The sequence below is a fragment of the Mus pahari genome, chromosome 5, assembly GCF_900095145.1.
Source record: "Mus pahari chromosome 5, PAHARI_EIJ_v1.1, whole genome shotgun sequence".
Lineage (NCBI taxonomy): Eukaryota > Metazoa > Chordata > Mammalia > Rodentia > Muridae > Mus > Mus pahari.
In genome coordinates this window covers 125197951-125223123 of record NC_034594.1, presented here as the reverse complement: position 1 = coordinate 125223123, position 25173 = coordinate 125197951, and positions in this window count along the sequence as shown.

The following is a 25173-nucleotide window of genomic DNA, read 5'->3' as shown; positions in this document are numbered from 1 at the left end:
TGTGTGTGTGTGTGTGTGTGTGTGTGTGTGTGTGTGTGTGTGTGCGTGCGCGCGCGCGCTTCCTAGGGAAGTTTTAGAAGGACCCTTAATCCGCAAGTCAGCACAGTTTTGGCCTCTGCTGGATAAAGCATCCATTTGACTTTGAGTTTTCCCCATGTGAACTCCTGACACTGCCACTTTTCCATCCCGCTGCCTTGGTGATGTTTTGGATGTGATCCTTCCAAGGCACCCTTGCCAAGCAGGAGAGAGGCAGCATCATGAGAGGAAAACAGGAAGGCCTGTGCCCACCTGGCCTGCTCTAGCATAGAGCCCCAATTCTACAGCTTGCTAAGCTATGAAACATGGGAACCCTTGCGACTGCTCTATCCAAAACTCAGACATAAACTACCAATATTCAATATCTGTGTTAAATGAGACAAATTTGAGGGATGTGACCCAACAGTTTCTATTGAGTTTCTATTCCGAGCTGCGTTGGTGATATATCATCTCTCATCTGAACACATGCTGGTGACGTGCACTGCTCATCATTTTGGCTACAGTAACATCCCTCAACTTCTGAGGGATGGCCACTGGTTTCATTTATTCTTCCTGCTGGCAGGAAAGCAAACAGAAAGCTAAGGAATCCCAAGCCCCTTGCTGGGATTTCACCTTGGCCGACTCTTCAGTAACCTCACCCCAGGGATTAGATAAATATTTTGTGTTCCCAGAACCTTGATCAGGCAATGTCCCAAAAGAACTCCGCCTGTAAACACTGACCTAAGCAGTCTGGTTTCAGACATTGTTAGCCTAGAGGAACTGCGGTGGCCACCAGGAGCACTTCTCAGCAGTCGGGAGCAGCCTTTGGCTGTCAGGAGCATTCCTCGGCTATCGGGAAGACTCCTCTGACTGATTTTTAAGGAGATGAGGGTGGTGTCACAGACACTCTGGTCAATATCAGCTAATGCAATACATCCTATCTCTGGGCCAAGTATCAAAATTATCTAATCCCCAGGGTCTGCTGACTGCTACTTATGCTTTGCTCCTCAAGGATTACAGTTGCCTTTTGACTTATGTCATGACACTTTAGTATGAGGAAATGAGGGCAGGAATCAGCTCTCTGGTATTGAAGAGGGTGGTTCCATGACAGTCAGCCATCAGGTCGCGACTTAAAGATAACCAGCAATCTGGATCTTGAAGATAAAGCAGAAGCTAAAATGATGAGTGCAACTCTCTACCTAAAGACGTGGAATGAATGTTGCTTCGCAGGGCAGGGATCTGCCTAGGGGAAATTCCATGAACCATCCATCACTGCACAGGACTGTGTGACATTTCCTAGGGAGATCTGCACACATGCCTATTCACCCCTGAGTAGTGCCAGCAAAGACATCATTCTGCCCAAGTCTAGCTTGGTAAACCAGAGAGTTTGTTGAGGTTATGTATGAGAACATTGACGATTCCTTGATGCAGCAGCATGGCCAAGAAACCCACCTCAGCCTGGATGACCACTCGTGAGGGCTGTATTCCTAATGTCTCCAGCAGGATTTACAGGCAGCTCCACCAGAGAGTCCTTGCTCCCTCAAAGGCTGTTTACTGCTTATCGACCTTGGGGATCCTGCCAGTTTCTAACTTTCTGAGCTTCCTGAGTCCTAGGTGGCCTCCCTCCTCCTTTCAGGAAGTATTGGTTCAGTTCAGAGGAAATAGATAGACAAGACGCAAAAATGAGAGGCGCACAGACAGGAGAATACGAGCAGCAACCAAAAATAACAGGCAGAATGTCCATTGGTGAGAATGGATCCCTATCTTAAAGGGGCATAGACACCTATTATTGGAATTCGTTTGGTATTTCCTAGAAAATAAGCAGATTCTGATGATGTAAACACTGCCAAGTTGACACTCCCGCAAGGGCCAAGACTGAGCAAAACACGTCTTTAGTTTGTTTTGTGCTACACCTACTCGAGAGCTACAGGCACAAAGACGTTGAAAATGGGACACTGTCCTAAGTTTGCTGTGAAGGGTGGGACCAGACAGTAAGTATGGAATCATCACAACTCGGTTTTCTGAGATATATTTTAACTATCTTCATAGATGATTCAATTAAGTTTAACACTGGGCTTCAGTTTTTCTGTTTAGAGTTAGAATCCAGAAATCTTCTTCCATAACAGACACATCAAGAAAGCTGAAAGTCTTAGAAAGAAAAAAAAAAAAAGAATGAGTTTTCAGAATGCCAGAGGTTTTAGCATCTCAGGGTAGAAAACCAGACTGAGCCATGTGAAATGGGAGAATGTGTTCAAGTTGTCAAAAATAGACTGGAAGGTCATGGTCAGAAATAAACCCCTGAGGCAAACAAGCCAGGACCTGGGACACATATCTAGAGTGTCAGGATATTAGAGCAATCTTCCCTGTATACTCAGATACTCCGAGCCTTTGCAATCAAGTGTCTGATTCCAGGAGGCACAGCTGAGAGGGACCAGCTTCAGAGGAAAGGCTGTCAAGATGGTGGCAGGACTAGAACATAAATACTGCCTGTGCAAAAAGAGGACAGGATGCTGGTTCCAAGTAGCTGTGTGACTTTAGCCATTTGGCTCCAAGGAGCTCTGTTCCCACATCATCAAGGCAAAGACAGTGGGCTGGGTACCCAGGTACTCCATGGTCACACAGCATCTCTTGTTAGTCCAGATACTGAGGATGACCCTTTTCCTTCATTTCAGTTCATTACCTGTTATTAACCTCTTCCTTCCTCGTGGGATGCACGGTAAGAGAAGAGAGACTGAGAGCATACTCAGATACTTTGTGGATGCAAAGGCATGGCTGGCAAAAGCCTTTGTCCAATCAGAAAGACGGTGCGCAACTTGCATGTGCTAGACAATATTTCACCACTGAGCTATCCTCTTAGCCCTAAATTTATATCTGATGCCCGATCTTAAGAAATCAGCAGCTGCCTCCATCCCCTGAGAGGTTCCACATTGTCCCTACCGTGCTACCATGGCCTGTGGGTTGTCTTGGATTAGAAGAATTGGGACTGATCAGTTATCTACTCAGCCAGTCATCTGTCTGTAACGCATCAATGACAAGACACCCAGGGACACGGAACCCATTTAAAATAGAAAGGAAGCACACCCAAAGAAAAGCCCAGCCTTGCTAGTCACACACCGTCCTTAGCCAGAGGCTCCCTGCCAGGTGCAGTGGGCCAATCTCCAAGAAGCCCAATAAGGCGCCCTGCTTCTGATGGCCTTAGGGTAACATCTGCCCTTGGGTGTTCTGTGTTTCACTTCTTTGGAGAAGGACAGAGTGCGAGTGAAGTGGACCAGGATGAGTTAATGACTTAGGAGCAGAACCCTAGAGCCTACAACTCCCATTCCTCACTGCCTGGCATGTGAGCGAATGAGCCTGGTTCAAAGGCACATCAAATGACAGCACATGGTGGAATGCCTGTTGATAAACATGCTCATTTCATCTTTTGGTCTAAGGCCAGTCTGAAGGTCCACCTTCTGGTAGTGACGTTGCTCTAAAGTAGTCATTTCTCAACTCTAGGAGCCATTGCAGTGGTCTAGGGAGCTGGCTCTGTAATGAGGATGCTCAGGCACCATCTGCAATGTAGCAAACCAGGATCTCTGGGATTCAAGAAAGACTTTTGTTACGTGACAGATTGTACCACAATGTACCGTATGCTTCCAGTGGCTAATTAACTCAAAATGTACAAAGCAATAGAAGACTCATTGAGAAAAAAGAAAGCTCCCCTTAGAAGACTATGTCCTCACCTGTACGTGACTCCTTCTCTCCTGTGGAATTACTGGAGCATAGTTTGATGGCAGCTAATCTTTGAATGCATGGTGGACCCGAGGAGCATCTCGCCCCAGTGAAGTGTTTGGTGACAACAGTTGCTGAAGAGGGAATTTGCTTGTTTGCTCGTTTTGTTATTCTTGTCAGTATTGTTTGTTTTTGTTTGAGACAGGGTTTCCTGTATCTTGAGCTACCCCTGAAGTCACTATGTGGTAGAAGACAAGTCTCGAACATCTGATCCTCCTCATTTTGTCTCCTAAGTGCCCATCCCTGGCTTATGTGGTGCTGGGGATTGAATCCAGGCCTTTGTTCCTGCGAGGCAAGCACTCTAGCTAAGCTCCATAACCCTTAAATCGGTTTGCTATCCACTCACTCTGCTGCATTTTCTCTCAGCCATTGTGGTTTTGCCATAGTGCCTGTCACTCTGTATGCTCTCAATAATCAGTTCAATCAGATCAACTGTTGTTACTCTCGATTGAAAATTTCAGCCCTATAAATCCTCATTTTCTTTTCTGTATTGGTGGGCATTGAACCTAGGACCTCATAGACAAAGAATTTACCCCTGAGTTACACTCTAAGTCCTTGATTGTCCAGATCTTTAGATAGCATTAGGATAACTGATTTAGATGTGAGCCCTTATGGATATCACGATCTCATATCCATAAGGGCTGCAGACCATGGTGTGACTTCACTTCCAACACTGTCCCTGCCCTGTCTCCTCTTTCACCCTAACTCTGAACTCACATTTGTATCCTCCCCAAAGGATAGTTTTGCCTTATCTGTCTCCACCTCATTAAAGAGTTCAAGATCAGACTGGAGACATGGCTCAATGGTTAAGAGCACTGGATGCTCTTTCAGAGGACCTGGCTTCAATTCCCAACCCCTATATGGCAGATCACAACGATCCAAACTCCAGTTCTCAGGGGATCTGAAACCTTCACACAGACGTACATGCAGGCAAAACACCAAGGGCACTAATAAATAAAGATAAATTTAAATAAAAAATAAGTTTAAAAGAAGTGTTTGAGACCAACTGCAGAAGAAATAAATAGTGAAAAATTTTTCACCATTTATGACAAATTACAATGCTGGTCCTTTTAATTCCACTTAATCCTGGGTTGTAGTTAATATTCCTTGTACTTATCTTATAGGTGATAGATGGGGTTGGGATGTAACTTATCAAAGCATTAAGCTGGCACACAGATTGCAAATCACGCAATGCTTCAATCATCAGTTCCCACGTCAAAGCCCTGTGCCTCAGCCTCGTCCACCTCTGTCCAATCTTCAGGCTCCCTTCCCACTTGCAGCTCCTTCCTTGGCTCACGTCTCCCAGACATTGCTGAAGGCCGCTCCTTGGAAAGTCTTCCCAGGGACCCTCCTGTCGTCCTGGTATCTACTGTTCTTCCTTATGACCAGACCTGCCACTGTATTTGTGACATTTGAGCGCACAATTGTGCTTATTTATTTCTGAATTACAGCACTAGCAGTGTGAAGATACTTAATGAGTTTTTTTAACAATATATGAACTTACTATAGAATTATCTGGTCAATGTCCAAAAATATTATATTCAGAGACCAATCATTTTCTATCTCCTCAAGAAAGACATCAGCCTTCCCTGCTAACGAGGTCTCTGTGTTGGATAGATGGCACCTTTTTTGGCTCATTGTTCTCTCTCTGTTCCTGCAGTGTCAAGCCTCCTTCTGAGCTGTCTGCACCTTCCTCCATCCTACTTGGCTGCCCCTCCCTTTCCCTTACAGTGCAGCGCAGACCGCTTTGCTTGTCTCCCCTTTGTCCCTGTCATCTTCAGCCAATTTTGCAATCTATCTTCACCACATAGAGAAAGGCCTGCCCCCGCCTTATCTGAGAGTCTCTGATGTGCCCTTATAATGTTTTTGTTTTCCTGCAATTCCCCTTTGCTTGGTTCCTAAAACTCCTCATTGTTGGCCTTCATTCAGAGCACTGAAATGTATTTGCCACCCTTGTTTTGTTTAATCCCCCCTTACCGATGGTCTTCTCAACCAACTGGCCTTTTCCCTTCCAGAGATCAGCATGCCCTCTCACATGCTGACCTGCCAGCCACGTGGCTTTGCTTAGCTCTACACTCAACAGACTCCGCCCTTCAAGTCTTACCTCTGCTCAAGGTTCATCCTGATCCATCCCTTCCAGTGCTTCCAGCCCCCAGCCATATCTTAGTCTCCAGCCTTTTTCTCTGTACCATTAGCTGAGGGCATGGCCTTACACGGGTAACAGAATTTTAGAAGGCAGAGATGGGATCTTGCAGGGTGTTGGCAAGCAGAGAGATCTAGAAAAAAAGGGGGGGGGTCCTGCAGAGGTAGTTATGTGTTCTTTAATTCAATCATAAGATTTAGGAAAAGAGAAAAAAATAGTAGACCCTGTGGAGGTTGGCTTTAAGATTATTAGACTGCCTATGCCTCATGGCTTTGGGATTTTTTTATATAAGTAAAAAGAGGGCTACAAAAAGTTTTTGAGAAAAATCTTGGGTAGCAAATTTTTGCAGAATTTTGCAGCATCTTTCCCTCAGGAGGCTGGAGACATGAACACTTGGCCCAAGGCAATGAATTTCCTTTTTGTTTGAAACACTAGACTTGAAAGAAAGATGTCAAATAAAACTGGAAAAAAAAACAACAACAAAAAAAAAAACCAAAAACCCAACGACCAAACATCTCAGATAATCAGAAACTTGCTCTCTAATGTGTGGGATTTTGCTAAAATGTATAATGTTTGCATGTTTCTGGCGTTGTCATAGAAGCAAATGGCATGTTTTGGAGACTGTGGATCTCTTCGGGTGTTTCCAAGCTAGTACAGGATGTACTTTCAGCTGGTGGCTGGTGGCGGGGAGGATTCCTGGAGCCCTGACAGGGGCTCCCTTGCACCTTGCTGTGTCAAAATGCTCCGAGGTGAAAGGCTGGCGCTGACTCCAGCATGAACAGTTCTTTCAACCTTCAGTGAGAGTGCCCACTAATGGAAAACCAGACTAAGGAGGCCAAAATCAAAAGGGAGCCATTGTCACCCACAACTCCATTTGCATTTATTTATTCAGAATTCATATTAACTGGCAGCAGCAGCTTGTGCTCATTTTCTCTGGATCATTAAAATCTGCTCATCTGAGCTACAAACAAAGGCACGGATGCCCAGGTAGCAGCTCCAACGACTCGGCAGTAACTGCGCCATGGCTCCCCTGTAGCAGCCCACAGGCTTATTTGATCACAGTAGCTCAAGACTGGCGACCGCACTCATTTAAGCAGGTGCGTCTTAGGTGTGACCTGCAGAAAAACTAGAGGCACATAGGACATTGCCATGTAGTTCCATGCTTGGCTTAAACTGGTAAGAAAAAAAAAGAAAGAAAGAAAGAAAGAAAGAAAGAAAGAAAGAAAGAAAGAAAGAAAGAAAGAAAGAAAGAAAGAAAGAAAGAAAGAAAGATCAGAGAGAAATCATTACAAATTTAGTCTGGCTCACATCACAATAGGGCTTGCGTGATCAGAGCCTGACACAAGACACAGGCTTCCCGCACCACACCGTGGGTTGTTAGTGATGAGGACAAAGGGGAGTGGAGGGACAGTGCTCAGAGAACCAGGGCAGAGTGAAACGGAACATGTACATGTTGATAAAATGTAATGTTACTGGACTGCCTGAAGCACGAACGCTGGCCTATTGTGGTGACTCACAACTGTAGTCCCAGCACTTGGAGGATAGAAAACCCTGGGGAGTTGGTACTGTTGGGCTTCCTGGTCCATTAGCCACTTACAGTGGGGAATCATTGAAACCTCAGAACTCAGAAATGGAAGCCAAGAAGATGAAGAAGACAAGGCCTGCTTGTGTTACATAATACAACTTTAAAAAAAAAAAATGGGTGTTTTAAACTTTATGATGCTAATCACAGTCTCAGTCACATGGACTAAATGTCGAGGATCAGGATCAGGTAAGTACTGAATGAAGACAAGACTGATGGTCAGGAATACAGCAAGAAGAGGAAGTGAAGCTATGGGTGAAAGGTAGGCAAGAGCAAGACTTTAAGAGCAGTGGCTGGTGAGCGGTCCTTGGAGGAGAGTGACCCAACATTAAATTTCAGATTCCTGCTGGGAAGGAAGTCCCTCCAAACCTGACCCAAGACACAGGGTCTTTCTCTAGTCCTGAGTGCTTCAGTGTCTCACAGCATAAGAGATGCTCAAAGATCATTTGGTGAACAAGCCCTCAGAGGTAATTAAATTCACATGTTTAAGGGAAGCTTAACCTGAACAAACCGCCACCAAGTCTGCGTCCATACCGTTCCCACAGGCTCAGACCACATGGGATCAGGGGAGTTTTCGTCTTTTTGATCAGTTCATACTTACCTGGTTTTTGGAGTGTTGTTTGGTTGTTTTGTTTTTGTGTGTTTACCTGTGTTTTTTTGTTTTGTTTTGCTGATATAATACACGTGTATATGAAATGATCACAAAGATAAATCAGAATTTGCTTTCTCCAGAACAATGCTCATGCTTCTCTATTGATCCAGGCGATGCCGGGATTTAGCTTGAGAAAACCTGAAAAGATCATCCCCTCATACATCACTTCTAGGGAACAAGGGGACATTCTTAAGCCTGGGTAACCAATGTGACCAGTCTAGAAAAAGAACCAAGAATAATGAGAATGGCTGAATGAATTTTTTTTGTTGTTGTTGTTTTTTGTTTTTTTGTTTTTTGTTTTCAAGCTAACGGCCCCTGAAAAGGACTCAAGTAGCTCAGGCATATGCTGAATCCCCATTTCAGAGGGATGAGCTAATCTCCTCTGTGCCTGAGGGTCTTCATCTGAGGGACAGAGATAAAGAGCATTGTGAGAATTCAATGAATCATTATGTATGGATGTTTCTAGAGGAGGAGTCTAATGTATACTAGACTCTCTCTCCCTCTGTTCCTCCATCCCTCCCTCCTTCCCCCCTCTCTCTTTCTCTCTCTCTGTTCACACATGCACGTGTACGTGCGTGTGTGCTCCCAAACACATGCATGAGTGCCTATAGCGTGCAAACACATGCTCATACGTGTGAATGTGCATGCGAGGGCATAGGTCTATGTCAGTTGGCCTCCTCAATTACTCTTTACACTATGCCTTTAAGACAGTGTCTCTCACTGAATAGAGCTTGCTGGTTTGGCTACACTGACTGACAGGCCAGCAAGCTCCAAGAATCCTCCTGTCTCTTCCTTCCCAGTATTAGGTGACAGGTGCATGTCCACAAGCTATTTTACTTGGATTCTGGGTACCAAACGCTTTACCAACTGGGGCATCTCTTCGAGCCCCCTGAAACTTTCGGTTCATGCTAACTTTCATAATTTTTTTTGACATGGTTTCCTTTCCAGCCTTGTAAAATGAATTTGCAGAGCAGCAAGCTCCTCCCCTTGGGGACTTAGAAATAATATTACTTCGTATGCATATATTATGTTCAGGACATCTGACCTATGTCTAATCTGACCTTTCACGATTGTCCTATGAGAAAGGAATTCTTCAGTCAGGAATCTGAGGATCAGAGAATACATCACCTCACCTAGCAAGGAAGGGAGCAGAGATTTTGAATTTAGGGCCAAATGAATCTAAAGCCACTGGGATTTTAGGTCAGTGGTAGAAGTTTGCTTCATGTGCTTCAGGTTTACGTTATGTCCCCAGAATGAATGAATGAATGAATAAATAAATAATAAACAATATGTCTCATTTTACCACTCTGTCGGGCTATATACTACAGAAACTACCAAAATTAAATTGAACTTAATTTACATAAGTACATAGGCCAAAGACTGTCTTTGATTGACTTATCTCACACGGATTAGATGGCTTGATGCCTCTCTGAGAACTTCCGCCTAAAATCCTGCGATTAATTGGCCTCGTGGCTCTGATCAGAGGAAGTCTGTTTAATTCAAGTCACATGAGGGCATTTTCACTCCAATTATAACGTCAGCTCTAAATCTGTTGGTCTGTCACAAAGGCACAAGTTTAAACCCAGCGACGAACTTGAGCTGTCACTGTCCCCAAGTAGAGACATCCTCAAAAGCTTATCTGAGCAGAAGGTCAACCCGAAGGCCTGGAGGTTTGCCCAGCCCCACTTTCCTGCCCAGCTGAAAGCAGAGAAGCTCACAGACACACAGCTGAGGGGACAGTATCTGTGGGGTCAGCAAGCTAAATTTGGAGTAGCCAGACCAAGTGCAGGCTCTGTAGCCGGAGCCATACTGAACACACGAACCCAAACAGTACAGCAGCGCAAGGAAAACCTTGAATGAAGAAGTGTTAGAAATGATATAAAAACAGAAAAAAAAAATGCAAAACAGCTTCCCAGTGCAGCAGGGATAAGGAAACAGACCCTGGGGGGGGGGGGGTTCTTCTTGCAGATTCTTGTGCTATTCACCATACCCAGAAGGATTCCCCGCTGTCTGCAACTGTGCTGCAGTTTCCTGTTTACTAAGCATTATGGTAAGTGCAGCGCACCTTTCGCTGCTCTCAGCAGTGGATGGGGATGTGGCTTAAGCACATGGCCGTGGTTGGGAAGGCTTGGTGAGGCTCCAGAGCACTGACGGACATGTCATTCTAACCAAGTCTTAGCTGCAAAGGAACCACCCCCTTCTGAGAGCTGATAGCCTCATCTGCCCATGTGGTTGTCTACACCCTAAGCCAAGGGCACCTTGAGTCTGGATGTACCTCGGTGGCAATCATGACCACAGGAAAAACTCCCTTGCTCTAGAGAAGCAGAAGCTCTGAGGAACCCAAAGCCCTTCAGTAGGTATTTCCAATTTTCCTCTCGTGTGACCCTTCTGTAATGTAAAGTACACAGGGCCATATTTGAGAGACAGGGGGGACCCCTGTCTTCATGTGTTGCTGCCATACTGGAAAGGAAACTTCCCTAAACACTCCACGGTAGATGTCACCTATCGATGGCCTCAGTTTGATACTCGTAGCTGTGTCTAAATCCAATATTCACAGGTGTGCTGACTAATTTTATGTCAAGTTGACATGGGCTAGAATAGTCCGAAAGGAGGGAACCCCAATTGAGAAAACACCTTCATAAGGCTGAGCTGTAGGCAAGCTTATGGAGCACTTTCTTAATTACTTACTGGTGGGGGAGGGCCCAGACTATTTTGGGTAAGGTCATCCTTAGTCTGATGCTCCTTGGTTCAATAACAAAGCAGGCTAAGCAAACCATGGGGAGCAAGTCAGCGAGCAGCACCCTTCATGGCTGGCCTCTGAAGATCCGCTCCAGTCTCCCAGATCCCTGTCCTGTTTGCGTCCCTTCAGTGATAGACTCTGGGTGTGGGAGGGTAAGAGCTCCCTTTCCCCCAACTTGCTTTTGGTCATAGTGTTTCATCATAGCAATAATAACCCAAACTAAGACAATAGGAATGTAATTGCTATGGTTAACCTTGACTGATTAGCATCTGTCTTAAGCAGGGGATGGGGCCAATTTCTGCAGGCCCACACTCGACTAGACAAAGCTCAGGAGAAAGGATCTGAGGGGACTGGCATTGGAGAGCCATGAATAGTCTCCTGCACCTTCACACTCTACATATGCAGATGGACCGTATGGACCAGGTGAAGCTTTACTCTCTCCCAAGGAATGCCACTCAAAACCTGGGTCTTGTTATTCCCAAGGAAAGTAAGTTCTTCCTCTTATGTCCCCATCCACTCAATTCCCTATTACATCATCCTTTCCCTCTTCTCCTTCTCCATAGATTCTGTTTTCCATCATCTCTCATCCCCTAGGCACGAAGCTTTCTGATCATGGAGATAATGTACCATTCATTTTGGAATTTTCAGTACCTAGGATAATTTCTGTGGTTAATACATATGTGTATATATATATATATATATATATATATATATATATATATATATATATAATTTATATGTATTATTTATGCCTTGGAAAATTCTCTTGCTAGGTCTGTTTTGGCATAACCAAGAACAGGAGATGACACACTTTTTTTTTTTTTGGTTTTTCGAGACAAGGTTTCTCTGTATAGCCCTGGCTGTCTTGGAACTCTCTTTGTAGACCAGGCTGGCCTCAAACTCAGAAATCCACCTGCCTCTGCCTCCCGAGTGCTGGGATTAAAGGCATGCGCCACCACGCCCGGCTCTGCGCACATTTTTAAAGTAGAAGAAGATGCTGACCACAGCAGCACACTCCTGTAATCCTAACCCAGGAGGACCTCCAGGGACTTGCTGGGCAGCCAGTCTATTTGAGTCTGCAGGCTCCAGGCTCAGTGAGAGACCCTGTCTCAAAATGTAAGGGGGAGAGTGATTGAGAAAGCCACCCAATGTCAACATCTGACCTCTACATACATGTGCGCACACAGTCAAACATGTTCACACCTCATCACGTGTACCCATCACTCATCACACACACACACACACACAAGCAGGAGACAAAGGGAGACACCTCTGTCTTTCACTGAGTTTTTAACATGCCTAATTAACAAAAGAAAGTAAGTAAAGGACTCCAGGAAGGAGTGTTGCCTTGTGTACAGTACTTAAAGTTGCCTCTCCTGCACTCCCACAGCCCACAGGGCCCAGTGGAGACTGCAGCATCTTGGACCTTAGCCGCCTGTGCTCTAATTCAAAGACAAACATATTTCCCAACTTGCCCAAGGCTCTGGCAGGGAAGACTCGGATCTCCAAACTCAGGTCATCCTAGTGTGGCAAGAACCAGCTGGGTTTTCAGCTATGTGGATGGAGCCATCTGTTTTGCTTGCCCACATAAAAATATGCACAAGGAGTGTGCAAATCAGCAAATCCGCAGCTTCCAGAGGACCCAGCTGGGATGCGCCCTCCCTTTGGGGACTCATGAAAGGTAAATCCAGTGTCAAAAGACAGGGGCCAGCAGTAAGGCTAAGGAGCCAATGAATCAGACTCCATCATCTCTCCCTTGCCTTTGCCTGGACTGCAGCCCATCTGGCTCCCTAGCCACATGGCCATTGTGCTTGTGTGAGGGGCACTGTGGTGCATGCTGAGTGCCCGGAAAATTACCAGCAGCCTCCTGCCTCTCCCTCCACAGGCACCAGGAGCAGATCACATAAGAACTCCCTTCTCTGATGCTCTTTAGTCTGCTCACTGCCTGGTCCACCCTCAGTCATTCATATAATGAGCCTGGTGAGTCCAGGTGGCCAGGAATAGAGAGGCTTTTTGTATGCTGGTCTCAGAGAAGGGAGCCCTTTAGCTTTTCCCACATACTACCCTCCCCCCACTTCCCTATCACCTCCCTACACAGAAGGAAATTTAGAGCTGTCTTGGCTCCCCCCTGGTCAGCACAGAGGACAGTGGATTCCTCACTTTAAAAAAAAAAAAAAATGAAGGAAGGGAAAGCTGGAATAAAATGGGGATGCTGTTAGCCTGCCACCCAGGTGCAGATGGTGTTTGGCAGCCCAGGACCAGGCCGTGATTGAGAAGAGGGTCTGTCTCAAAACCATTACAGTTAATTATCTCGGAGTTACAGATTCATCAGCAGGCAGAGAGCCAGCTCGAAATCCCCTGGGAAATTTCAGATGGATTAATAAGCAAAGGGACGTGGCTGTAAGACAGCTGATTTTCTATAAAGAAATGATATCATTATTCCTATCCCTCACTCCTGGACCCAGTGCTTGTTTCTACTCTCCTGTCTGTGAAGACATCTGTCCAGGGGGTCTGGGTCGGGGAAGCTTCTTTGTTCTCGGTTGTTATCTAGTAGCACTACTGTGTTCAGAACAAGACTCGTGCTTTGTTATGGCTCCTGCTCATGTAGGAAAACATGATTCAACCTGGTCATCTGCTTGTCTCTGTGGCTTTCCCTGTTAAGATGATTCTGCACAGAAACCCCACCCCACCCCCAGAATCCTTAACCAAGGCAGAATGAAAGGCCTCCCCTCTAACCATACACAGCTGTGCTCAACAGGAGCCAAGCAAGAGCATACCTGACTCTGGCTGCAGACTCGGGACATCTGCTCATTACAGGCAGCCCCTTCCTGGACTCAGAATGCAACCTCCCTTTCTGAACTCTTTGTCTTTGCTTTTCCCACTAAGGTCCATATCACTCATTCCCGAGAAGCAGGAAAGGCCCCAGCAACTTTGACTCCGTGTGATGGGCTCCAATCACATGGAGAAACAGAAGCAGAAAATGACATGCATGCCCCACTGATGCACAGCTCTGCCAGCAAATCTGCCGAAGTCTTTCTCTCTCTCTCTCTCTCTCTCTCTCTCTCTCTCTCTCTCTCTCTCTCTCTCTCCCACCTAGGGCAGGTGCCTGGACTTGTCTGTGTTCGTTGGGTGTAACGTTCCTCTTCCTCTAAGCCTTCTCTCAACTGCCCAGGCCCCCAGAAGGACAGGTAAATGAAACAGAGGAGCCTGGTTTCAGAAACGAAATGCACTCTGGAAAGAAAGAGAAACACTAAGACAGCTAAGTCCTGTGCAGGGTAAGCATCCTTGGCCAGCAGCCACACTGCTACTTGGAAGTCTGCGTTTTACAGCTATCTCTTTCTTCTGTGTCTCCATGTGACTCAACTGAGAGTCAGTGTTTCCAGGATTTAAAACTGTATGGAAATGATGTGGAAATAATTTGACTTGCTTATAGAAGTTAAATCAACCAGGCAACACCTCTTGATAACCAGAAGTACTGGTGAGTGTTGTCGATTCTGTGGCCATAGAGGAGTCATGAGAGCTATTCAGCTCCACCTCTGGGGCACAAAAGCAACAGGACATAGACCACACATTTAAAAAATAATGAGTGTCAGTTTTTTTAAAAAATAATCTTTCAATAAAACTTTATGTATAAATCAGACAACACTTGAGATTTTCTTCATTATGTGTCAACATCTTTTTAAATATAAAGTTACAATACATTTTCTCTGTCTGAGTAGTAATTAACACTCACATATGACGGTAGCTAGGACAGGACATCTGGGTTTCTTTCTCCTGATTTTTTTTTTTAAACAATAATCAAAATGACAATGTAGAGCAATTTCAGGAGGCAAAATCCACATTACTGCTTGAACTCTCATTTTGGTGAGACTGTGTGGATATGGTGAAGTTATTTGCTGTCTTAGAAGTCCCATTTTAGGGAGGAACAAGCAAAGTTATCAAGATTAAGTATCTTATTGAAATGCTGAATATAATATAAAAGCACGCACCTAAAAGCATCCAGTGTTAACAACATAGACCAGAATTACCAGACTCCGAGCAGGTAAAATAGGCAACACACTCAGAAGCAAATACTGTCCTGATACAAGTTCACTTCAGCAAAGTTGGCTTCATTCTGAGAGCTTCTTGGAGTAATTAGGACAGCCATCAAGGGCTAGATCTTATGTAAGTCACAAAATGCATTAAAAATTCATTCTTACAATAAATTTAAGGCTCAAAGAAAATTTCTGGAATAAAAGGGAGCGAGAAGTGATGAATGTCTCCTGTGGACAAGCAGATAGAATTCATATTGCCTTTGGATCAAAGACCCTGAAGCCCGGACTTTGACATTAAAGGAGTCCTCCAGGCGTCTTCAGAAGCATATAAAGGTCCTCTTGGGAAGAAGAATCATTCAATTCATCCTAGATCTTAAAATTGTTTTCCAAGTACCAAGACCAATCAAAAAGTCAAAGAAAAGAACACCATGATATTAACAAAAATATTTGTAAATACTGTAGTCTAGTGAAGCCAGATACAGGTCATACAGCAAAAATGCTTACTATTCTTAGGGAAAAAAAAATCAGGCTTCATAGAAGAAAATGGTTTTTGTTGCTTGTTTGGGAAGAAAGGGGGTGAGGCAGGGTCTCACCATTCCACCCTGGCTAGCCCGGAACTAACTCACTTTGTAGAACTGACTGACCTTGAACACACGGAGAGCCAGTTGCCCCTGCCTCTGGGTCATAGGATTAAAGGCATGAGCCACCAGGCTCTGCTAAGAAGGCATTTTTTCAAAAACATGTTTTAGGGCTGGAGAGACAGGTCAGTCAATAAAGTACTTGTCACAAAAGCATGAATACCTGAGTTTGATGGGGAGAGTGAAGAAGGGTGGGTTCCTGGAGTTCACTGGCCAGCCATCCTAGCTTAATTGGCAAGACTCAAGTCCCAATAAGGGACCCTGTTACAAAACCACAAGGTGGTAGATTCCTAAGGAACAACACTTGAGGTTGACCTCTGGCCTCCAAACTTATAGATGTATATCTGAGCATGCATGCATACGTACACACAAAAAAAGATTTTCTTTTATGAAAAATCAATAGATCTTACATATAGAAAAAGAAAAAAAAAAAGAAACACCCAAAGTTAAAGATGTAATAGCTTTTTTTTTTTTTTTTGGTAGCACATTAGACACAGCAAAAGAAAGAAGTAGATACTAAAAGTCTCATTTTTGAAGAAAAAAAAAGTGTCCAGTAATCTACGATTATCAAGTACTTAGCAGATAAGTCTTATTTCCTCGGACTCAAATCCAGACGGTTTTCAATACCTCGCCAACTTGTAGGCAATACACGTTAATATTGCTAAAGATGATGGGAGGGAGGGTGTCAGCTTCTTTCTTCCTCTGCTAAACTGATGATTCTGAATTTCTTTTTGTTCCCTCCCCACAAACTCTCCATGGACAACCAGGATATGAAAGCTTCCTTCTGACCAAGAGTTTGATAAGATTCCCTTGGTATGCCACAGTTGACCTCGAGTGCTTGCCTTAGGTTTTAGGTCATCCTTGTGTATGTAACTAACTCCCTGTGGCTAAGTGTTACCCAAGGAGCTTCCCAAGACCCCTGAGGATTGGACCAACCAATTCAATAGGATATTTTATCTTGTTTTATTTTATTTTGCTTCTAACAATAGATCTATATAACATTAAAACTGTAACAATGTTCCTCTCCTGATTTTGCTTTAGAGTTTTCATTAATTGTTACTGTATATATTAAAGCCAACAAGAGAGCAATTCTGTAGCAGACACCTCCCTTCTTTCTGTATTATAATCCATTCTTTCTCAGATACAGGGGAGAATTTCCCTTCTGTCTGAAGAATTTCCTTTAGCACCTATTTCTGTATGGGTCCCTTGATGGTGAGTCCTGGTTTTATTTCTTTAGGAAGATACGTATTTCATTTTCACATTTAGAGGGTAATTTCACGGGATTAACTATTTCAGGTTTGAATTCGTGACTTTTGTATTTTCTTTGACTCATTGTACTGCATACACTGGGTTTCTTTTCTGTTTAGAAGGTGATAGACATCTTCCTGAGTAGTGTGCCCTCTCTATCCCACCCTGCCCCCGCTCCTCTGGATACTTTAAAGATTTTGATTTACAGATGTTTTACAATTGTGGTTTCATGTATATGAGTCTGTCTGTCTGTCTGTCTGTCTGTCTGTCTGCCTGCCTGCCTCTGTGTTGTGTTTTCTTTTCTTTGAGACAGGGTTTCTCTATGTAGCCTTGGCTGTCCTGAAACTCACTCTGTAGACCAGGCTGGCCTCAAACTCAGAGCTCCTCCTGCCTCATCTTTCCAGCGCTGGGGTCAAAGGTGTGAGCCACCACTGTCCAGTGACTGGGATTTCATTTACAGCCCTCTTACTTGGAACTTGGAGTACTTCCTCTGTGTTTAGTTTATTACTTTAAAAAAAAAATTGTTTTCAGATCCAAGAAACAAGAAGCCCTGGTCTTAGGCACTTTCTCAGCCTCGTGAGGATGTTGTCTGCATGTTGCTTAGATGATGGTTTCCGTGCTTGGGGTGGCGCCCAGGCTGTTCACACTGCTAAAGACACCCAGGCTGCCCAGTGAGGAGCAGCAGACTCATTTCCTGAGTTCTCACCTCTGCTCTACCATCTGCAGAGACGAATTCACTGAGTGTGTTTTCAAGCTTCAGATTGATCTCTGCTACCTTCTAAGTTTTTCTACTTTAGGAAAGCTCTCTCTTCGGCTCCAAGGTTTCGTTTCCTTATTTGTCTTACAAACTAATGGTTTGGCTCCAAAGATTTCTTCTTCTTCTTTTTTTCCTTTTTTTTTTTTCTATACTTTTTCACAAAATGAGAAAAAGATAGGACATGATTCTATGTTCACATGTTAACCATTACCCTTCCCATTTCTTAGGTCATATTTTATTGATATTTTGGGAATTTCATGCTTACATGCAATGCATTTTGGTCATTTTCACTCCAACTCCTCCCCTAACGTCTCCTAGGTCCACTTCCTACCCTCCTACCCCCTCCCCCACTTCATGTCCATTATTTTATTGTGTACCCTATTGATTTTCATTTGTATTGTCCATATACTTGTGGCTGCGAAGTCATTCACTGGAGCATGGTTGGAGTCACATCCTTAAAGAAAACTGTCTTTGCCTCTCTCATAGGCTGCCAACAACTTCTTAGCTAGGAGTGGGGCCCCACCAGCCCCTGTCCTCTCTGTGGTGGGTTGGGTTGTTGGCTGGCTTGATCTTGGGCAGGACTTGTATAGACAACCCCAGCTGCCACAAATCCATGAGAGCAGTGGTCCTGCCAGGTCCAGAAGACAGTATGTCTGTGGTCCTCCCTCAACTCTGATCTTACAACCTTCTCACTTCCCTCTTTCACCAAGGTCTCTCAGCCTCAGTGGATGAAGATGTGATATAAACATCCTGGTAGTGGCTGAGCATCCCCCCAGACACTTAGGACCAGCTGCAAGTTTCTGCACTAAGCATTATCCACAGTACAAAAACGTTTTCTCTGATGAGGTCTGAAAGTTACATTTATCTACGTGTACAGGGACATGAATTTGGAAGACAGTTTGACACCATGTCCATTTTGCAAAGTAATAGCAGTAGGTTCACCACTGAGGCCATGTTCTGTGGTTAGTGTGTGTGGTATCTTCAACAATAGAGTCTTGCCATCAAGTTCTGGTGGCTATCCAAGAGCTATAACAATAACCTGTATTGTTTTGAGGCGTTCTAGGGTCCCCAACCCCGAGAAACAAGTTGAGGGCAGATATCCCACACCTTACTCTGGACTTTTTATTTGGCAACCCATGACTTCTAGGAACCCTTCCAATTCACTAATACCTTTAAAAAATATCTTTTAACAGTCTTTAGATTCATATTCATATTCATTCACTGTGTCTCACAAGTCCATATATCACAATCCCACTAGATATTATTAAATCAATTAAAATGTATCTCCCAGTAAATGCTGTGAGGAGCCTAATTCAAAATACATACACATTGGAGCCATCATACATTGCCACATTGTCAGATATGGTGGCTCTTTATCTGTTGCTGATAAAGATGAAACTGTTTTTGTTGTTGTTGTTGTTGTTGTTGTTTTTTTTGAGACCTAAAAGCCATTTGCAGATGATTTGAACATCAACTGACATTTTGTTAATAGCATTTATTTACAGTAGTTGAATAACAATATCAGACTATAATAAGGAATGAGCAGTTAGCATTTAAAAGAAAAAAGCTGGTGGCATCTAGTGGAAAACAAATTCTTTTGGAGCTCTCTAAAGTGGGTTTAAATGTAAAATAAGCCAGACAAGGAAACGTGTGAGCTAAAGATGGGGCTGAGGCTTGGCTCTTGGGTCCAGGAATGGAGCAGATGTGCAATTGGGCAGCCAAGGGAGCCGAGGGGAACTGCCTCCTTATTAGTGAACATTTGGAGCATTTTTTTTTTTACCACGTTCCAAGTCACATCTGGAATGTTAGTGCTAGCAGACTCCAAATGTCTTATTATGGCTCCAAATGACCAAATTAGTATGTCATGTTCAGCTCAGGCCCTTAGTGGTCCCACCATCACCTCTCTAAGTCCATAATTGACAGGAGGCAGAAGGAAAGAAAGAAGTCTAATTTTTGTCAGAACTATATTTTTTACATATAAAAATTAAATATCTGGGGAAAGTGCCCACTACTTTGATTTCTTGCTTGATTTTTTTCCCTTCCCTGTGACTCTTGGGAAGTATGAAGGTCAGTAATGAAAATGACAAGATACCTTGACAAAAATAGACAATCATGTGACACCAAGTGTCCAGTTAGCCGTGAGGGCTCTGATCAGTAAGTAACCCTACTGTGATTCTGCCATTCCACAATAACCCATTTTTAAAAAACTCTCAGCAAATCTTCATTATCTATGAATTGTCTGCACTGTCACGTGCACATTGACAATGTATGTTTAAGCATTCATTATTGAAAAAAGGTACAACACAATTCCTGGTCGCTTACACCTGGTCCTGGCCGAAACTCCAAGAAACAATTGCTTCCTCCCATGGAAAGCCAGCATCAGGTTGGCTTCTCAGCACTTCCGGTACTCTGCAGCATGACCGTTTGCTTCCACAAAAGCAACAACATCAAGCCAGTTGCAAATAGACAGCTAATGATTTTCATGGCTGTAAACACATAGTTGGATTTTTGCCACTAAAGATCTATTCTGTCATAGTTCTGAAGTCTTCATATCATTTTCTTACCCAGCTAACAGTTGGTATTCATGGAATGTCATCAACGATTAGCAGTCTGAAAGCCTGCCTGACAGTGTGGGAAAGAATCTTTAAAGCTGCCCCTCTCAAAGGTCATATGAAGATTTGGCGTGCTGACATAGGACATTTACTCACAGCGACACCGAAAAGAGACACGACTCCTTCACTTTACAGCTCATCCTCACCAGTGCAATACTTACAGGTCAGAAATTAAAAACGCATCTTCAAACTGACCTTATTTAATAAAAAGAAAACTTGGGATATTGCAAAGGCTGGTTGTTCTTGCTCAGAAGAGGGGCGGGAGAGATGGTTCAGTTGCTTAAGTACAATGCTGCAAACCTGAGTTCTAGCACTCACTTAAAATTCTTCCGTGGAGGTATGCTGGGGAGGCAGAGGCAGGAGAATCTCTGGGGCTTGTGGTCAATAAGTCTAGCTTATTGATTTCTCAGTGCGATGACTGACACCGAGTCTAACAAAAATAAGGTGGAAGGCAATGAGGAAGACATTGAAAGTCAGAATCTGACCTTCACATACACAAGTGGGTACACACACACACACACACACACACACACACACACAGTAGTGGCTTTGTATTTTAAGAACTGAACTCACTTTTACCAGATATATTCTCAATCTGCCCACTTAGTGGCAAAACTCAACTGAATGGCTTCCCTTACAGTGTACATAGAATAGTAGTAAATGTTTGTACTATAATGTATTTCTTTTATAAATATTATTAGCCACCACCAATAAGTTATTTTAAAGATTTTTAGACTAGGAGATTTCTAAATCAGCCTAAATTGTAAGAAAGTATAGTTAGGGAACCATCAACTATCAACTTAATTTGATCAGTGAATTGCCGTCATATTAATGTTCTGTCAGCCATTGCTTCAAAGGATTAATTGTTTTGTTTTTTCTATATTTTTGTTTTGGGGGTTTGGCTTCTGTTTTGTTTGAGACAGGATCTCACTATTTAGCCCTGGCTGTCCTGGAACTTGCTATGTAGACCAGGCTGGCCTCACACTCACAGAGATCTGCCTGCCTTTGCCCTCCAAATTCTATGATTAAAGGATTGCACCACCACACCCAGAGCAAATTTAACTTTTAAACCAGACATTTGCTTTCCTTGTTAGCAGTTTTATCTTGGATCTGGTTAGACTTGAACTTGCCTAATTTGTTCAGACACTAAGAAAATCAGTTACTTGAAAGATAAGTGACTTTTTTCCACATCAAATTATCAATCATTCTCTATTAAATCCAAGTATACCAGGCACTCTCACATAATCTGCCTCTTTAAGTGTGATTCACTCTGGTGTAATTGGCACTAGCACGCCGACTTAGGAAACTGAGGCTTGTAGAAGCTAGCAATGGAGTTTTAAGGAGACATGATTAGAAGGGAACTAATGGCCGACCAAACCCAGCGCTGAGAATTAATGAAATCCTAAGGACTCTATTCCAGGACCCTTTACTCATTCACCAGACGCCCGGGATGCAGTGCACACTGCCCCTAGGGGAAGACCTCATCCCCGTGCCTTTTATTCAATTTTAAGCTATGCAGTCTTTTGTTTATCTTGTTATTTATTTATTTATTTATTTACATTCCAAACACTGCCCCCTCCCTGCACTCTGGTACATGAAGTCTCTGCAGGATTAGGTGCATCTTTTCCCACTGAGGCCAGACAAGGCAGCCCTGCTGGGGAATAGATTCCACAATCAGGCAACAGCTTTAGGAACAGTGCCCCCAGCTCCAGTTGTTGGGGGGCCCACATGGAGATGGAAGCTGCATATGTGCTGTGCTGTCTTCATTTACAGCTAAGGCTGAACTCTCCATGACCATAACAGGCACACCAGCAAAGCTTTCCCCCTAGCCTTGCTTCACCTTTGGCCATCTTCAGAAGGACAGGCGTAGAGCAGTTTGTTTCATGCTGTTGTTGTGCTTTCAAATTCAAAATTCAGAGCAGATAGCAAACCCCAAACCACCTCCAGGAGTTACGGGGAAACTTCTCGTTCCCTTAGACTATCTAACTCTCTGGCTTCATTAGGAAAATTCTCTCTTGGCTTTCTCCTCCCAAAACTTAACAATGTCTGTGTTTCAAAAATATTCCTATATAAATTTTTCAGCTTATTATGATGATTTTGTATGTGTGCCTGCGCATACTCACACACCTCCCTTCCCCTGTGACACCCCACTCGATGCATGTGAAACCCAAGAGTGACTTTGGCAGTTGTTTCTCTCCTTCCCTTTGTTGGGACAAGGCCTCTTTTGTTTCTGCCATGCTTGGAGCTCCTGGCTATTGAGCCCCTAATCTTATGTGTGACTGGCCTGTCTTCACCTCCCTTCTCTCCGGAGGAAAAGGGAGATTACAGACGTGTGCTACAGTGTTCAGATTTTCCAGGGATCAAACCCAGGTTGTCAAGCACGATTACCTGCTGAGAGGTCTCATGGACCCTACATGTGAGGTTTTAAGGACTATTTCCTCAAAGTCAAAACTAGTCTTTAAATAAGTGCAGCTTGGCACCTTGTTTAAAGGCTACCTACCACCTTGTCACCAAAGTCCTTACCCCACTTGGTAAGATCAATGACGTTCCTAACCCCCAAGCCTCACTTCACAGTAACATTTTTCCCACAGAGCTTTGACAAGGGAACATTAATGTAATAACTGAGAAAACAAGAACCTTGCGCCATGGCTGCCATTCTTCCCCGATTTCTGCATGCTAGGCTGTCTAGAAGCAGGTTCGTCTCTGTAAGTCAGCTGACTCCCCTGCATTACGAGGGGGCAATAGATTTCACCACTGTGTCTTTCCATTTACTACTGGTTAAAATGTACATAGAATGAAATGTGTGACCCTAACCCACTTAGTGGCATCAAGGGTGCCCCGTCATTCTGTAACCATCGCTGCTGCCTATCCACAGAGCTCTGTGGATCTTAGAAACTGGAACTCTGTACCTATTATACACTAAGTCCCGCTGCCATGGTGTCCCATGCCCTGAACTCAGGAAGCTGAGGCAGGAAGATCAGCAGTTCAAGGCCAGACAGCCCTACACAATGAATTATAGGCCAGCTAAATGAAATCCATTCTCAAAAAACACAGTAGGTCCCTTTCTCATTCCATCAACCCAGACATGGGCACCTGCCTCTCTGCTTCATGAATTAGATGTCATAATAGATCAACAAAAAGGTGGCTTTTGTGACTGGATTATTTGTCTTAAGATTTATCCATGTAGTAGGAGTGTAACAGAATTTCCTTTCTTCTTAAAACGAAATAATATTGCATGTCAATGTCTGGACCTGTAATTTTGATTTAATGAATGCTTGGATAAAATGTAACCAAGACCATTTTCCTTCAGAAAGAGACAGGGGTGGAGTTTGGGAAACCAAGCACAGTGTAACAGATTATTTAGCCCCCTAGTGATCCCGTGCTTTCTGATTACTCTCCTTCCTCCCTTTAAATAGCAAGGGTTGAACCCCAAGTATAAGCTGTTGTTCTAACTTTCAGTTATGCAGTCCCCTGTAAGAAGGAGAATGGTGTTTACTGTGCATTTGCAAATCTGTGAGTAGGGCTGGCTTGACAATTAGAGATCTGTATGCACAGATTAGGCTTCTCTGTTTTCACTCCTGTTTCCTTTTCTTCCCTCTGAGTTTTTTCTCTTACTGTCTCTCTTTTTCTTCCTTCATCCCCTAGGCTCACCTTACTTCTTTTGCTTTGTGATTTGAGTCTATGTTCTTTCCTTAAAATGGTTCACTAATGCAGAGAAACAAGCCACTACTTTAATAATTGATGAAAGTTTCCAGAGGCATGCTCCTTTTTAACTATTCTTTTTGGTGTGTGTGTGTGTGTGTGTGTGTGTGTGTGTGTGTGTGTGTGTGTGTGTGTGTGTGTGTCCTTGGTATCTAAATCATAAGGGAGAAAGACTGAGGTGACACTGAATGTCATAGTATGATGTTGACTGGAATCTGACACAATGGGAGCCCAGTGACAAATACCACCGCTTATAGGAAAGTTCTTGGTATTTCCCAAGCATCTATCTCTTTGAAGAATTGCTTCAGCCCAAAACTTGCTGTAGGTAAAGAGAGCACAAAGAGTGTTGATCTTCTCTTTAGAAAATGAAGAACTGTAAATCAACCTGAGTTTCTTGCTTATAGAACAGCGTGAAAGAGCACTGGAAATGCACATTTTTCTTTAGTATTTTAGTTCTCTATTTTTTTAAAGGAATTTGTTGTTGATGTTTTGGTGGTGGTGGTAGTTGTTATTAATAATAATATTATTATTATTATCATCATCATGGGTGTTTGGCGTACATCTATGTCTGTTTCCAACATGTATTTCTGTTGCCCTTGGAGGAAGTCAAATCCCCTGGAACTTCAGTTACAGTTGCTTGTGAGCCACTATGTGGGGGCTGGGAATCAAACCCTGGGTCATTTGGAAGAGCAGCCAGTACTCCTAACCGCTGAGCTACCTCTCTGACCCATTTTAATTCTCTATTAAGAAAATAGAACAGGGGCTGGAGAGATCACTCAGCGGTTAAGAGCACTGACTGCTCTTCTGAAGGTCCTGAGTTCAAATCCCAGCAACCACATGATAGCTCACAACCATCCGTAATGAGATCTGATGCCCTCTTCTGGGGTGTCTGAAGACAACTACAGTGTACTTACATATAATAAATAAATAAATCATTAAAAAAAAAGAAAAATAAAATAGGTGGTTTTGATTAGAAGTATTTAAAAGTCTAAGTCTCAAAGAAAAATTCTCTCTAGATACAATTTTGCCATGCACACTGAATGATATGGGAGTGCAAAACCAGAACAGTGAGGTTTTAGCTACGGAAGGCTCTCCCTCCAAACCCTTCTCTGGATGTCTCAGTGTCCTACACAGGCATTGTCTTCACACATCTGAGAAAGAGCAGGGGTTGCGGTCACTGTGGCTCATGTTCCCTATAGGATCAGGATGGGATAGTTATGCATAGATTAGAGGTGGAAAGATCCAGACAGGCAAGAGGGAGGGAGGGAGGGAGGGAGGG